This window comes from Taudactylus pleione, unplaced genomic scaffold, assembly GCF_031769625.1.
Source record: "Taudactylus pleione unplaced genomic scaffold, aTauple2 ptg000155l, whole genome shotgun sequence".
Taxonomy (NCBI): Eukaryota; Metazoa; Chordata; class Amphibia; order Anura; family Myobatrachidae; genus Taudactylus; species Taudactylus pleione.
The window spans coordinates 3,651,613-3,667,608 of NW_028284557.1; the positions used below are offsets into that span (position 1 = coordinate 3,651,613).

General features: G+C 40.9%; 2 non-coding genes across 2 annotated transcripts; both read right to left on the reverse strand.

The window, feature by feature from the left end:
• Nucleotides 1-21: 21 nt before the first annotated feature.
• Nucleotides 22-93, reverse strand: TRNAC-GCA (transfer RNA cysteine (anticodon GCA)). The gene has a single exon. It is a non-coding gene; the product is annotated as a tRNA-Cys (tRNA).
• Nucleotides 94-3,823: 3,730 nt separating this feature from the next.
• Nucleotides 3,824-3,895, reverse strand: TRNAC-GCA (transfer RNA cysteine (anticodon GCA)). Its single transcript has one exon. It is a non-coding gene; the product is annotated as a tRNA-Cys (tRNA).
• Between the last annotated feature and the right edge of the window lie 12,101 nt (nt 3,896-15,996).

Below are 15,996 nucleotides of genomic sequence, written 5' to 3' on the forward strand. Positions count from 1 at the left end.
AGTGCCATCAAAATACTTTGAAGGGGGCACCCGGATTTGAACCAGGGACCTCTCGATCTGCAGTCGAATGCTCTACCACTGAGCTATACCCCCTCCTATGGTTTACTCTGAAATACATATGTATTGTTGTGTGTGTATTTATACATAGATACATACAGCTAGCGACCAGGATCTATTCTAGATGAATTCCACCACTCTGTCCAGTTTCAACTTCTCAAATTGGGCTCTTATTTTCAGACTCATAATGCACCACACCTGGTGGACCTCTGATGGAAATTTAAACCCACAGACAAGTCATACACTTTCCATTTGTTTACTGAAGACTTTGCTAAAGGTAGACATTATGTAAAGGGATTCCGTACATACATAGCAGTTAGCAGTCCCAGTTGCAACTCAAATCTACCAACATTCTTTAAGCCTAGAGAAGACAATAATAAGCGCTTTAGTACAGCAGTCTCTTGACCTCATTTGGTTTGAACTATTATTTGCATACCCTATCACGTGTATCTTAATAAATGGCCATCAAGGGGATAAATTAGCTGTGACTGGTGGCACTTCACAGAGTTGTCCCATGTCGCCCATGCTTTTCAACTTTGCATTAAACCTAATGCTTAGGGTCCTCCAGAGGTGGTCGCGAATGAGATTGGAGCTAACAGCGTTAAAATGTATTATATATATTAAACCAGAGGGAGATTCTCAGACCCCTGATATAGAGGATTGAGGAGTTTACAGCATTTGGATTCACAATTAAGTTAACTTTGATATATCAACCACATAGTACTTAAGGGAGGGCCGCACCTGACTTGCCTACTTTGAAAGTATCCTCTTCGGGAGAAGCCTGTAGAGAAGATGCAGCTGACCACTTTAGGGAGTTGGTGCAGGACTGTTACATCTTTAGACTGCATCTGTATGACAGTGAGGTGCCAATACATGTTATACCCCTTTTACACCAGAGCAAAAACCTGGGTTTTTGCTGGGTCTGCCCGGGTCGCAGCTCAGTGTAAAAGGGTCCCTGAAAAATAACCCAGGTCAAGTGACCCAGCAATCCAATCCAGGTAGCTACCAGGGTTGGACCCAGGATGGACCCGGGTAATGGTGCAGTGTAAACGGTGCAACCCGGGTTATCTGACCTGGGTCATGCCTAAAATTAGCTGATTGGTGGTTGTGGAGCAGTCACCTCCCACTTTTTATGACCTCACAGGTTTAGCAGGGCAGACCTGAGTTCAGTGTGAACAGGGCTGACCTGGGAGTAACCCAGATCGAAGGTGCAGTGTAAATGGGTCTGACCTGGGTCTGACCAGGGTTGGAACCATGTCCAAAAACCCAGGTTGGACCTGGGTTTTTGGTGGAAAAGAGGTATTATACCCCTTTTCCACCTAAATTCCGGGTCCGACCCGGAGTTGGAACAAAGTTCCTATCCGGATCAGACCCGGAATTTTGCCGGCGCCGACTCGGGATATTCCCGAGTCAGCGCCGCTCACACCGCAGTCGGGACTGCATAGACCCGGCTTTTGTGGAGTGAAAGTGGTCGCTTGGAGATGACGTCATCTCCAAGCACCACTGAAGCCGGACCAATCGGCCGGCTAGCAGCGCACTCCAGGTCATCGTGACCCGGAGTGCGCTGTTCTCACAGCAGGGTTTCACGGGCTACGCCCGTGTTAAACCCTGCTAGTTACCTGGGTTGGATTGCCGTGTCACTCAACCCGGCGATCCAACTCTCTCCCCTTTTACATCAGGGAGCTGCCCGGGTTAACACTTCAAAAACCCGGGTTTTAGCTCTGGTGTAAAAGGGGTAAAAGACTGCTAAAATTACAAGGACCACACCTTGACGGGTCGAGTTAACTAGAGTTATCTTACCTGGAATATTCAAACTTCATAAAAATTATACTATTTCCTAGACTATTATACCTTCCAGTTCAAACTTTGCCAATAATGTTAACTTGAACAAAAACAAAAATTCGGCGCTAATGAGATTTAATGATGCAGTGTATATACTTAAGAATTAGTAATATAAAGCTGTGCTGAATATCATCAACAGCAATCAATTTAAGCTGAAGATCAAATGAATGTGCCTGTGGCAGCACTCAAAAATACACCTGAAATCAGGTGCACTCAGAAATACAAAAAATGGTATGTGTCTGTGCTAATAAAGATAAGTGACCAAGAAAATTAATATGGACAAATCACTACTAACACAATGTTTAATAATATGAAATAATTTTTACTGTTGTAAGTTCAATTGACCGGTCAATAATAAAAACAATCACACAGTGTAATCAATCATTGTAAAATTAATAGACATACTATATCAATAATTTACTATACTTGAATACAATAAAAAAAATCGCTGGAGAAGGTGGATCCCAAAAAATATGTATATTGTAAAAATGTATCAATCCATAAGTGTCTGTGCTAACCTCACCAGGAGTGAAGTGAGCTTCTATACAGCCGTGGTAAACTGCATGAGACCATGTATCCTGGCAGACAATGTCATATAGGTATAACTTACAAGTTGATAAGTTCACATCCGAGTAGGTGGAAAGCCGAATGGATAGCGGAGGAGGCTCATGTAACCAGAGAGACAAGGTATAGCGGTTCCTAGAAGGTGTGATGATGCTGGCCGTGTCTCGATCCTAGCCTCTACTCCAGCTGCCGGCTAGTGTCCAGCGCGACTGCAGGTCTTGCATCTCGGTATGCTGATGCTGTAACAGATGCTGAATAGATATGGATATTCCAAATGTGTCCAAAAAGCAATCCACTGACGCGTTTCGCTCCACAGGTCTGGGGCTTTATCAAAGAGTCAAACAGTAAAAAATATTTCATATTATTAAACATTGTGTTAGTAGTGATTTGTCCATATTAATTCTCTTGGTCACTTATCTTTATTAGCGTAGACACATACCATTTTTTTAATAATGTTAACTTGCAAGACACACAAACCATTTTGCAACTCAGGACATACTTGGCTACTTTGTACCCTCTCCGGGAGAAGCCTGGAGAGGAGACGTAGCTGACCACTTTAGGGAGCTGGTGCAGGACTGTTACATCATTAGACTGCATCTGCATGACAGTTAGGTGCCAATACATGTTATGGCCAACCCTATAATAATGACCATATTACCACTTTCATTGAGCTACAAAATTTAAACGTCTAAACGTCAAAATTTAAACGTCATTTAAATGTCTCCCTATTTTGGCTTCAGTTATAAAAAAAAAAAAAAAAAAAAAAAAAAAAAAAAAAAAAGCTTTCAGAACAGGATGGCAATCTTTTCCTTTAATAGTGAAGACTAGTAAATGTCCTTTAACATTTATCTATGCACAACAAAAATGTGAGATTATCGGACCCTTTGACCACCCTTATGTGCAAGCCCAACACCACGCCCACACTGTCTCCCGAACCCTTGTTGTCCAGCCTGATTAGAATAGTTCCCTTAAGCTGGATACACATCAACGATGTGTACCCAGCCCGACAGGACCCAGCATGCGGCTAGCGCATACAAACTTACCGATGCCGGGTCCGACGGGGGGAGGGACGCTCCATGCTGGCATCGTTCCCCCGTCGGCCCTGCAGTGGGGCCGAAGGGGTTGTCTCTATCGACCCTCGGGAGGGGGCATATCATAGGTACCCGGAAGCCTTTCATGTGATAGCCTGGCTTGGATCTTGGATACCTCTTCCTACACACAAGGGAGCTGTGATGCATATGGATATACAGCGATCGCGAATCATAAGCTACAGTGTGAATAGATCCTGATTTTGAGATACAACTTAAGTAGTGGTTATTAACTTTTTATATTCAACAAAAGTGCCATCAAAATACTTTGAAGGGGGCACCCGGATTTGAACCAGAGACCTCTCGATCTGCAGTCGAATGCTCTACCACTGAGCTATACCCCCTTCCATATTGTGCTCTGAAATACATATATATATGTATACATGTATTGTGTGTGTACTTATAGATACACACACACATATGTATGTATGTATACATACAGCGGGTAAAATAAGCTATACCCCCTTCTATATTGTGCTCTGAAATACATGTATATATGTATGCATGTATTGTTGTGTGTGTACTTATAGATAGATACACACACACACACACACACATATATGTATGTATACATACAGCGGGTAAAATAAGTATTGAACACATCAACTTTTTTCTCAGTAAATATACTTGTAATTGGGCTATTGTAATGAAATTTTCACCAAATGTCAGCAAACCCCAATGTAATTCACACATGCAAAGAAATCAAACCATTGATTACCATATATTAAGTTATGTGTAATAATGTGAAATGACACAGGGAAAAGTTTTGAACACGCTTACTGAAATTTATTTAATACTTCGCACAAAGCCTTTGTTGCTAATGACAGCTTGAAGACGCCTCCTGTATGGAGAAACTAGTCACATGCATTGCTCAGGTGTGATTTTGGCCCATTCTTCCACACAGTCTTCAAATCTTGAAGGTTCCATGTGCCTCTTCTATGAACTTTGATTTCTGGAATGGGATTGTTATGCCGATGGCTGTTTAGCCGCCGGTTCAAATCCCGACAAGGCTAGCCCGGCAGGACGGAATCCTGACAGTGGAGATAATACACCCTAACCCTCCCACCCCCCCTAACCCTCCCTTAGGGGTGCTTAACCCTAACCTCGCCCCGTTAGTGCCTAAACCTAACCCCCCCTCCCCGCTCCCTAAAGCTAACCCTCCCAGGGAGGGAGGCCTAACTCTGACCTACCCCCTAGAGCCTAAACCTAACCCCCCCTTCCTCTAGTCTAACCCTAAGTCCCCTCGGGGTGCCCTAAACCTAACCCCCCCATCCCCGGGCTAAGTGAATAATTACCCCATCCACGACATGAAGTATGCCAGTACTGTATGCTGAATAACAGCCCAACACCATGATGTTCCCACCTCCAAACTTCACAGTAGGTATGGTGTTTGTGGGGTGATTTGCAGTGCCATTTCTCCTCCAAACATGGTGTGTATTATGGCATCCAAAGAGTCCCATTTTGGTCTCATCTGACCAGACTATATTCTCCCAGTATTTCACAGGCTTGTCCAAATGTTCTGCAGCAAACTTTAAACGAGCTTCAACATGCTTTTTCTTCAGCAAAGCAGACTTGCGTGGTGAGCGTGCATACAGGCCATGGCGGTTGAGTGCATTACTTATTGTACCTGGTAATTCCAGGTGTTTCTAAAGCTCTCCACAAGTGGTCCTTAGCATCTTGGACAACTCTTCTGATAATTCTTTTCAGTCCTCTGTCAAAAATCTTGCGATGAGCACCTGGTCGTGGCCTGTTTATGGTGAAATTATGTTCTTTTCACTTCCGGATTATGGCCCTAACAGTGCTCACTGGAACATTCAGAAGTTTAGAAATCCTTCTGTAACCAGTGCCATCAGTATGTTTTGCAAAAATAAGGTTGCAAAGGCCTTGAGAGCTCTTTGCTTTTACTCATCATGAGATGTTTCTTGTGTGACACCTTGGTAATGAGACACCTTTTTATAAGCCATCAGTTAGGACTGAACCAGCTTATATTAAGTTGCACTGACAAGGGGCAGGATTGCTTTCTAATTACTAATAGATTTCATCTGGAGTATTGGCTTTCCATGCATTTTTGCACCTCCCTTTCTTTATGTGTTCAATACTTTTTCCTTGTGCCATTTCACATTATTACACATAACTTAATTTATGGACATCTATGGTTTGATTTCTTTGCATGTGTGGATTGCATGGGTTGTTGCTGCGCCCATAAGGTGAACCCCTTAGTGTTAGGGACTGCTAGTGACAGAGAAGCCGTGACGTGGCCTAGCAGCTTGCCATGTATTTGCAAATGCATGCGACCAATATCTCTGAATTTCTATGACCATATAGTCTTCATATATTGTTGCAAGTATTATTCAGTGTGCTGAGGAACAATAGGGGGTTAAACCCCCCTCCGTTTTCTACTTAGTATGACTCCTCCCTTTCATGCACCTGATTAGTACTGCTAGATTGATTGAACAGCTGCCATTTTTGTTTGTTTGTTATGAGTTGCATGAAGGAGCCAGCATTAGTAGGGCATGCTGGTTCTAGTAGTGCTAGTTGGAGTTCCCAGGGGTGACTCCCAGGTAAGTTGGCTCTCAATTTGGATGCATTTATGTATGTGCCTTTATCAGGAGGCCTTACATTTGACAAAATTTATATGTGCCTTTATCATGTGGCCTTATAATTGGTATATTTTACATTTGGGGTGAGCGTTTGGGCATAGGGCCCCTGGGGCTGGTCTGGCGGGGCCTCCTCAGGGCATCACCACTTAATACACATAGTTGCTTTTCACATCACCTGTTATGTTTGTATTTTATTCATGTAATATTTCACATATATTTTAACCCATTTTTCAACACTTATTAATTAGTCTTACACATCTATACTTTATACTGCACTGTCACTCTTTTTCCATTTTTCGTGTGATGCCCTGGGGGGGTCCTGGGCTGGACGTTTTTTGGGGTGCACTGCACCCCGGACGAGAACCCCTTACTATTAGGGACTGCTAGTGACAGAGAAGCCGTGACGTGGCCTAGCAGCTTCCCATGTATTTGCAAATGCATGCAACCAATATCTCTGAATTTCTATGACCATATAGTCTTCATATATTGTTGCAAGTATTATTCAGTGTGCTGAGGAACAATAGGGTGTTAAACCACCCTCCTTTTTCACAATATACCACACCTGGTGGACCTCTGATGGAAACTTAAACCAGCAGACAAGTCCTACACTTTTCATTTGTTTACTGAAGACTTTGCTAAAAGCAGACATGCGGTAAAGGGAATCCATACATACATACATAGCGGTCCCAGTGGCAACTCAAATCTATCAAAAAAATTTTAAGCCTAGAGTAGGCGATAACAAGCCCTTTAGTACAGTAGTCTCTTGACCTCATTTGGTTTGAACTATTATTTGCATAATCTATCACGTGTATCTTAATAAATGGCCATCAAGGGGATAAATTAGCTGTAACTGGAGGCACTTCACAGAGTCATCCCATGTCGCCCCTGCTTTTCAACTTTGCATTAAACCTAATGCTTAGGGTCTTCCAGGGGTGGTTCCGAATGAGATCGGAGATAACAGCGTTGAAATTGTATTATATATATTAAACCCAAAGGAGATTCCCAGACCCCTGATAGAGAGGATTGAGGCGTTTACAGCATCTCATGGTTCACAGTTAAGTTAACTTTGATATATCAACCACATAGTACTTAAGGGAGGGCTGCACTTGACTACCCTGGGCAATGGGTACCACTATAAAGTAGGCAAAGCTAACCATAACCTAGGCATCCATCTACTCAAAAATGTAATTTAAAATAATTTATATACATTTATTTGGACCATACCTTGACTGGTGGAGTTAACTAGAGCTATCTTACCTGGGAAGAGCAAACTTCATAAAAATTATACTATTTCCTACTATTATTCTATACTTTCCAGTACAAACTTTGCCAATAATGTTAACTTACAAGACACACTAACCATTTTGCAACAAAGGACATACTTGCCTACTTTGTATCCTCTCCGGGAGAAGCCTATACATGTTATGGCCAACCCTATAATAATGACCATATTACCACTTTCATTGAGACACAACATTTAAACTAAACTAATATGTCTCCCAATTTTGGCCTCAGTTTAAATAAAACGTATGTGCAAGCCCAACATTACGCCCACACTGTCTCACGAACCCTTGTCCAGCCTGATTAGATTAGTTCCCTTAAGCTGGGTACACATCAGATGCTGTGCACTCAGCCTGATGTTGCCATCAGCCCTGCAGTAGGGCCGACGGGGGTTGTTGCTAACAACCCGTGGGATTGTGCGTATCAATGGGTACACACTAGACGATGTACCCGATATGTCGCTACGATCCGCGGGATTGGACAACATATCATCTAGTGTGTACCAAGCTTTAGATATTCAGTTATACATCAAGCCTGCAAAATACAAAGGAGGGTATCCAATTAGCCCCGATAACCCGTTTTTCTCCAAAAAGTTTTCACCGGTGAAAACTTTTCTCCAAAATAGTTATTGGGCTATCCTATTAGCCGTGGTTTTCGCAGATGCGAAAACTGGTATAGGAATTATCGCAAATTCCTTTTTACCACCTCTGAGCAGGGGATAAGTTGTGCAAACCCCATATTTTTGGCTAAAAATGGCGTGATGGTGCAGAACCACTGGGGCACCCTCCTTATCAACTAATATAAAAAATATTTTTTTTTAATTAGCTTCATTTGGCCAATGATATGTAATTTTTGGGGTGAAAAAGTATAAAGTGCTGGAAAATGGGTTTAAAGTAGTGCAACAGGTATATTGGGGTGCTGTATGGTTGGGACAGGTGTATTTTTATTTATTTATTTTTAAATGCCCAATAATGACACAAAAAAAAAAACACTTACACCCATTTTAATATACCAATAATTTAACTACATCATTTATTTTGGCCCAAAAATATTGCTATCATTTTTTCACAGAAAAATGCAGATGACGGTCATTTGACACAATTTAAGAACTCCAAACCCTGGGATTATGGCCACTAACACACTTCTATACCATTTTTGGGGTACAGACTGATTTCCCCATTTTCACCTGTACTTATTGCCTGTCAACCATGCAAGAATTATCGTGCGATTTGGTTCTCTCTGGTTTTGCAAGAGAATAACACGATAAACGGGAGCGCACAAACATGCGATAGGTGGGAAATTCGGACAAATGGTCCTAAACATTTTCCCCAGAGAAAACTAATCATTATCACCACTAATTGGATACCCCCCAAAGCAAGCCTCTACGCACACTTTACTCCGTGACAAGTTTATGCATGATAAACTGAAAATGGGATTGGGGCAGTGGAGGGAACATTTTCCATCACTGCCATTGGAGACATTGCTCCGCTCGCTATCAGATTCCATAAACTTCTCCCAGCTTCCACATGTATGGAATTGTTCCTGTAGATCACTCACAGAGCGTATTTGTCATGTTCAGGAGATATGCTATTGCCTGCCTGGTATATTATCTGCCCCAAACCTCTAAATGGGCCATTCTCTGCATCCTACCCACAGACACAAGATTTTCAAGAAGAGGTGAAAGAAAATTACTATTGGAAGTTTCGATGGCTGCAAAATAAAAATGAGCTCCAGGCGAGGGTTCAAAACATTCCACCAGTTTTAATTTATTAAAGGAATATTATTTAGAATGGACTGATTAGAGGCATTGCTACAAATAAATATTAGAAATTCAAAGTCAGAAATTTATAACACTCAGCTCTGCCTCCAAGACTCCGCAGTCATTTTAAATTGGGCTTCTCAAGTCCTCCCCATAAACTACATTAGATGCACACTTTGCATGAATGATGTGGGCATGAAAAGATTTTTAATTCTCAAAATGAAAAGGTAATATGCAGCCCTTTTTAATGCTGGGTGCATGTATTATATACTGTGTGATCTGTGTTTATTTATTTGCATGGCTTTCCATATTTCATACACATCCTCAACATTCATGAGAATATGCAAACAGCAGTTTACATTGCTGACTCCTGTGGCCTTTCTAGCCTTTGAAGAAATCGGTACGCTGAAGAAATGAGTGCGTAATATTTAATTATTATATGTGGTATAGGTGCTCTCCTGGTGCCCTGCACCCACAGGAGTCACGTTGTGCCAGCTGGTTTCAAGAGGAGTACACACTACACGATGTATTGTACGATATAAGAGTATCATCCGGGTGTAGACAGGACTCCCGATCAGTCATTCCCAGACATCGTTCAATGAATCGGCAAATCAGATGAGATGAATCAATGAATGACGTGATGCAGTTTCATGCAGCATGTAACGATACATTGCAATAGGCAATTTACAACATGAATACGAGGGACGTCCCTCCAAAACCATGAGGGTTCTGAAATACACACATTGTGAACCCGGTTGTTATTGCAGAGCACAGATGGTCCATAAGGCAAATGCCATTCTGATGTCATATTTAATGCACTGTACAGGATTATTTTACAGCCATGACACTGACTTTATCTGACCACGGCTCAACCGCAGAAAATCTTTAAAATTCAGCTTCACTTGCTGTTTAATCTTTTGTTGCTGTGAATAGTTCACTATCTACTTGAAAAAATTTAACTTTTCTATGATTATTTATATTAAATGAGCCGCATATAGCTTCAATAAAAAGCTTTGGGGTGGATTTCTCAGCAGCACCACCATATAAACTATGTTTATCTACTTTGTATATAACATATTGGTTGTTGCATATTAGAAATCAGTAGTTGAATACTTCCCATGATGATTTTTTTAGTTTATATGTATTATATTTTTTATATTGATGCATTATTAAACTAATTCTTAAAACACATTAATTTTATGGCCTTTTTCTCAGTGCTGCATTTGTATTTTTTAATAATATCAAGGGAATCATTAATCTTAACCATATAACTAATACGAGACTCCTGCCAACTCTGGTAATGAACCTCAATGCTGAGAAGACCTTTGATGACATGGCTTGACCATTTATACATTAGACTTTGCTGAGCATGGGGTACGGGGTTGCTCTTTATAGGGGTCTTAACGCACTTTGCCATAACCCTTCTGCCTGTGCTAGTGAATGACTTATCTTCAGAGCGCTTTCCCATTAAAAATGGAAGCTGTCAGGGTTACCTGCTCTCTTTTGTTTGCATTTATGGCCCATATTCGATTAGAGGCGAAAAAGTTTCGCCTGACAGACTTTCTGCCTCCTTCGCCTGTTTCAGAGGCAAAAACTTTCCGTGTACATCCACACTTTTCACCCCATTCACTTCCTAAACAGGCGAAACCAGAAAGCAGCGAATGCAGAACAGGCGGAAAGTAGTCAGAATTGGTGAAATCAGTCTGTACCCGCTTTGCGCTAAAAGAATGCTGCCTCGCTTCCCAACAGATTTCCTCCCACCTCCAAGATTTTGCCCTTGCTATTCCCTACCACTGGAACGCTCTCGCTCTCCTCCCCCCACCCCCCATCAGACTCTCCACCTCTTTACAAAATTTCAACAAGCTTTCAAGACCCACTACTTCATCAAAGCTTTCCAGCTCCCATCATACCGCGCTGCTACATGCTCACTCTATCCCCTCTGTCTACCACTCACCTGTAGACTGTAAGCATTCACGAGCAGGAGCCTTTTCTATGCTTTAAGGTTCCTCAATTATACCATCATCACCTTGCTACTGCCAACATGACCACCAAACCTTTGGTTTGGGCCAAACTGTTGTTCATGTAGCTGCAGATCTTTTGTGGCCCAATATAAAGGCTAAATAACCTGTTGTCTGACCCCCCCCTCCCCCCATTAGAGAGAGATTGTACAGTCATCATTGCAAGACAAAACACTTCAATACACCACTATTCAATAACATATGTCAGCAAAAGATACCCTCAGCACAGTGAGAACAGGGATAAGGTTGTCTACCTACTAATCACAAAATAAAAGGATTTTACACAATGTGCATGGTTTTGCCTTATACTCAGCTCCATTAATTACTATCAAACACTCATCTTCAGCACTCAATATAGAAATGCTTCGAGGCTGCAACCCCACCATTACATGTGCCCATCAAAGATCTTCCAAGCATTTCACGTACACTAACGCAGAACAAACAAGACAACTTCTTACCGTTCAATAAATTTCCTATTACCATTAATTGCTGATTAATATATTAACCTGATCAATGGGGGAAGCATGACATGTAGAATGAGGGAGAATATATAAACATCACACAAACTAATAAGAGCGGCACTGAAATCCCCAAAGCTATGAGGGTGCAAGGTTGACCACTATATGGGAAAGGGGTCCTAGACTGCACACCCTGAAAAAAAAATAAAAAAAAAATTTATATACAGTCAGGTGCATAAATATTGGGACATTGACAGAATTTTCATATTTTGGCCTCTATTCACCACCACAATGGCTTTGAAATGAAACAAACAAGATGTACTTTAACTGCAGTCTTTCAGATTTAATTTGAGGGTAATTACATACAAATCAGGTGAACAGTGTAGGAATTACAACGGTTTCTATACGTGCCTCCCACTTTTTAAAGAGGCCAAAAGTAATGGGACAAACTAAACAATCCTAAATCTAACTTTCACTTTTTAATACTTTGTTGCAAATCCTTTGCAGGCAATTACAGCCTGAAGTCTGGAATGCATACACTTCACCAGACGCTGGGTTTCATCCCTGGTGATGCTCTGCCAGGCCTCTACTGCAAATGTCTTCAGTTCCTGCTTGTTCTTGGAGCATTTTCCCTTCAGTTTTGACTTCATCAAGTCAAATGCATGCTCAATCGGATTCAGGTCAGGGGATTGACTTGGCCATTGCATAACATTCCACTTTATAGCCTTAAAAAACTCTTTGGTTGCTTTTGCAGTATGCTTCGGTTCATTGTCCATCTGCACTGTGAAGCGCCGTCCAATGAGTTCTGACGCATTTGACTGAATATGAGCATATAATAATGCCCGAAACACTTCAGAATTCATTCTGCTGCTTTTGTCAGCAGTCACATCATCAATAAATACAAGGGAACCAGTTCTATTGGCAGCCATACATGCCCACGCCATGACACTACCACCACCATGCTTCACTGATGAGGTGGTATGTTTTGGATCATGAGCAGTTCCTTTCCTGCTCTATACTCTTCTCTTCCCATCACTCTGGTACAAGTTGATCTTTGTCTCATCTGTCCATAGGATGTTGTTCCAGAACTGTAATGGCTTTTCTAGATGTTTGGCAAACTCTAATCTGCTCTTCCTCTTTTTGTGGCTCACCAATGGTTTACATCTTGTGGTGAACCCTCTATATTCACTCTTGTGAAGTCTTCTCTTGATTGTTGACTTTGACACATATACACCTACCTCCTGGAGAGTGTTCTTGATTTGGCAAACTGTTGTGAAGGGGTTTTTTTTCACCAGGGAAATAATTCTTCTGTCATCCACCACAGTTGTTTTCCGTGGTCTTCGAGGTCTTTTGGTGTCGCTGAGCTTTCCGATGCGTTCTTTCTTTTTAAGAATGTTCCAAACAGTTGATTTTGCCACACCCTAATGTTTTTGCTATCTCTCTGATGGGTTTGTTTTGATTTTTCAGCCTAATGATGGCTTGCTTCTCTGATAGTGACAGCTCTTTGGATCTCATATTGAGAGTCGACAGCAACTGATTCCAAATGCAAATGTCACACCTAGAATCAACTCCAGACCTTTTACCTGCTTAATTAATAATGAAATAACGAGGGAATAGCCCACACCTGTCCATGAAATAGCTTTTGAGTTGATAGTCCCATTACTTTTGGCCCCTTAATAAGTGGGAGGCACATATAGAAACCGTTGTAATTCCTACACCGTTCACCTGATTTGTGATTGTGCACATCTTGTTTGTTTCATTTCAAAGCCATTGTGGTGGTGAATAGAGGCCAAAATGTGAAAATTCTATCACTGTCCCAATATTTATGCACCTGACTATGTATAATATATATATATATATATCTCTCTCTCTCTATCTATATTGGGAGGTGCTACCTGTTGAGATTTAATGCAGACAAAAAAAAAAAAAAATCACCAATGCACAACTCCAAATTACTAAATAAATATATATTATATGTACATACATACATACACACACACACACATAGAATGGCACTCTTGGTACAAATTATGTTAACTTACAGGGTGCCTTCCCAATATAAATAACATACAAGATATTTCTATGTCAGAACAATAGACCAGGCGGCACTCATACGGAACTTAAAAAAAAAGCAATCGTGGTTTATTTAGTCCGACGTTTCAAGGCTCACTAGCCTTTTCATCAGGGTACAAACAATATAGGATAAAAACATACCTTAAATACATGTGTAGTGCAATGGGTGTCACTCGTCCGTCTCCTGCCACCAACAGAGTGTCGCAGGGGGCGTAACGGTCCCCAAGAAATTACAACTACCACCGGGTAGACCGATAATTTCAGCTAACAATTCCTTATATCAGCCTATTGCTCAATTATTGGATTGTTTAATACAGCCCTTAATACAACCTACATATTTAAAAGATACCACATCATTACTCCTCAAATTGAGAGACCTGGGTCCTCTGCCCAATTATTCTATACTATGTAGTATGGATGTACACTGCTTGTACACAGTCATACCGCACGATGGTGGTCTTAATGCTGTGGAAGGTTTCCTCAATAAGAATCAATTTACCAACATGAATATTCCACTATATATGGAGTTACTAAGATTTACATTAACCAGGAACTATTTCAAATACAAAGAATCATTCTTTCTGCAAAAAAGCGGCTGTGCAATGGGGTCTAACGTTTCACCTTCCTTTGCACACATTTACATGTTTGCACAAGAGAGTATATTTTCCACCAACAACTTAGTCCTATATACACGTTATATAGATGATTTATTTATAATTTGAAAAGGAGGTTCTTGAGAACATCATAAATTCTATTAATCAACAACAATTGGCAATTCAATTTTCATTTGAATGCAGTATAGAGATGGTTCACTTTTTGGACATCAATATTGCAATACAGGATCAAAAAATAATGACTACTCTATACATGCAGCTGCTCTTACCTTTGTTTTAACTTCATTTTTCTCAGAGCAATGCCCTGGGGTAGCTCGGCTGAGCTGGTTTGGGGGTGTCCTGAACCCCTGTATGTGAGGGACCCATACATGGTGGTAGGCCCATAACCTTGGCCATGATTATGCTAAAAATCTTATTGCAATACATAGTGTGTAATATATATATATATATATATATATATATACACACATATATATACATATATGTGTAATATATATATATATATATATATAATTTAATATTAGTCTCCCATATACAAAATGCTTGGGACCAGGGGTATTTTGGATATCGGAATATTCCGTGTATTGGAATATTTACATACCATAATGAAATATCTTGGGAATGGGACCCAAATCTATACAGATAATGCTTTTATGTTTATATATACCTTATACACAGCCTGAAGTTAATTTTATGCAATATTTTTAACAATTCTGTGCATCAAAAAAAAGTTTGTGTACACACGAGATTAATTTTGTTTCATCTACACATTATACAAACAGCCTGAAGGTTATTTTATACTATATTTTTAATAATTTTGTTCCTTAGACAAAGTTTGTGTACAGTGAGCCATCAAAAAACAAAGGTTTCACTTTCTCAGTCATGCTAAAAATGTTCAGTATTTTGGAATATTTGGATATGGGAGACTCAACGTGTGTGTGTGTGTGTGTGTGTATATATATATATATATATATATATATATATATATATATACACACACATATACACACCTCAAAAAAATAAAGGGAACACTTAAACAACACAATGTAACTCCAAGTCATTCACACTTCTGTGAAATCAAACTGTCCACTTAGGAAGCAACATTGATTGACAATCAATTTCACATGCTGTTGTGCAAATGGAATAGACAACAGGTGGAAATTATAGGCAATTAGCAAGACACCCCCAATAAAGGAGTGGTTCTGCAGGTGGTGACCACAGACCACTTCTCAGTTCCTATGCTTTTTGGCTGATGTTTTGGTCACTTTTGAATGCTGGCGGTGCTTTCACTCTAGTAGTAGCATGAGATGGAGTCTACAACCCACACAAGTGGCTCAGGTAGTGCAACTCATCCAGGATGGCACATCAATGGGAGCTGTGGCAAGAAGGTTTGCTGTGTCTGTCAGCGTAGTGTCCAGAGCATGGAGGCACTACCAAGAGACAGGCCAGTACATCAGTAGACGTGAAGGAGGCCGTAGGAGGGCAACAACCCAGCAGCAGGACCGCTACCTCCGCCTTTGTGCAAGGAGAAACAGGAGCACTGCCAGAGCCGTGCACAATGACCTCCAGCAGGCCACAAATGTGCATGTGTCTGCTCAGTCAGAAACAGACTCCATGAGGGTGGTATGAGGGCCCGATGTCC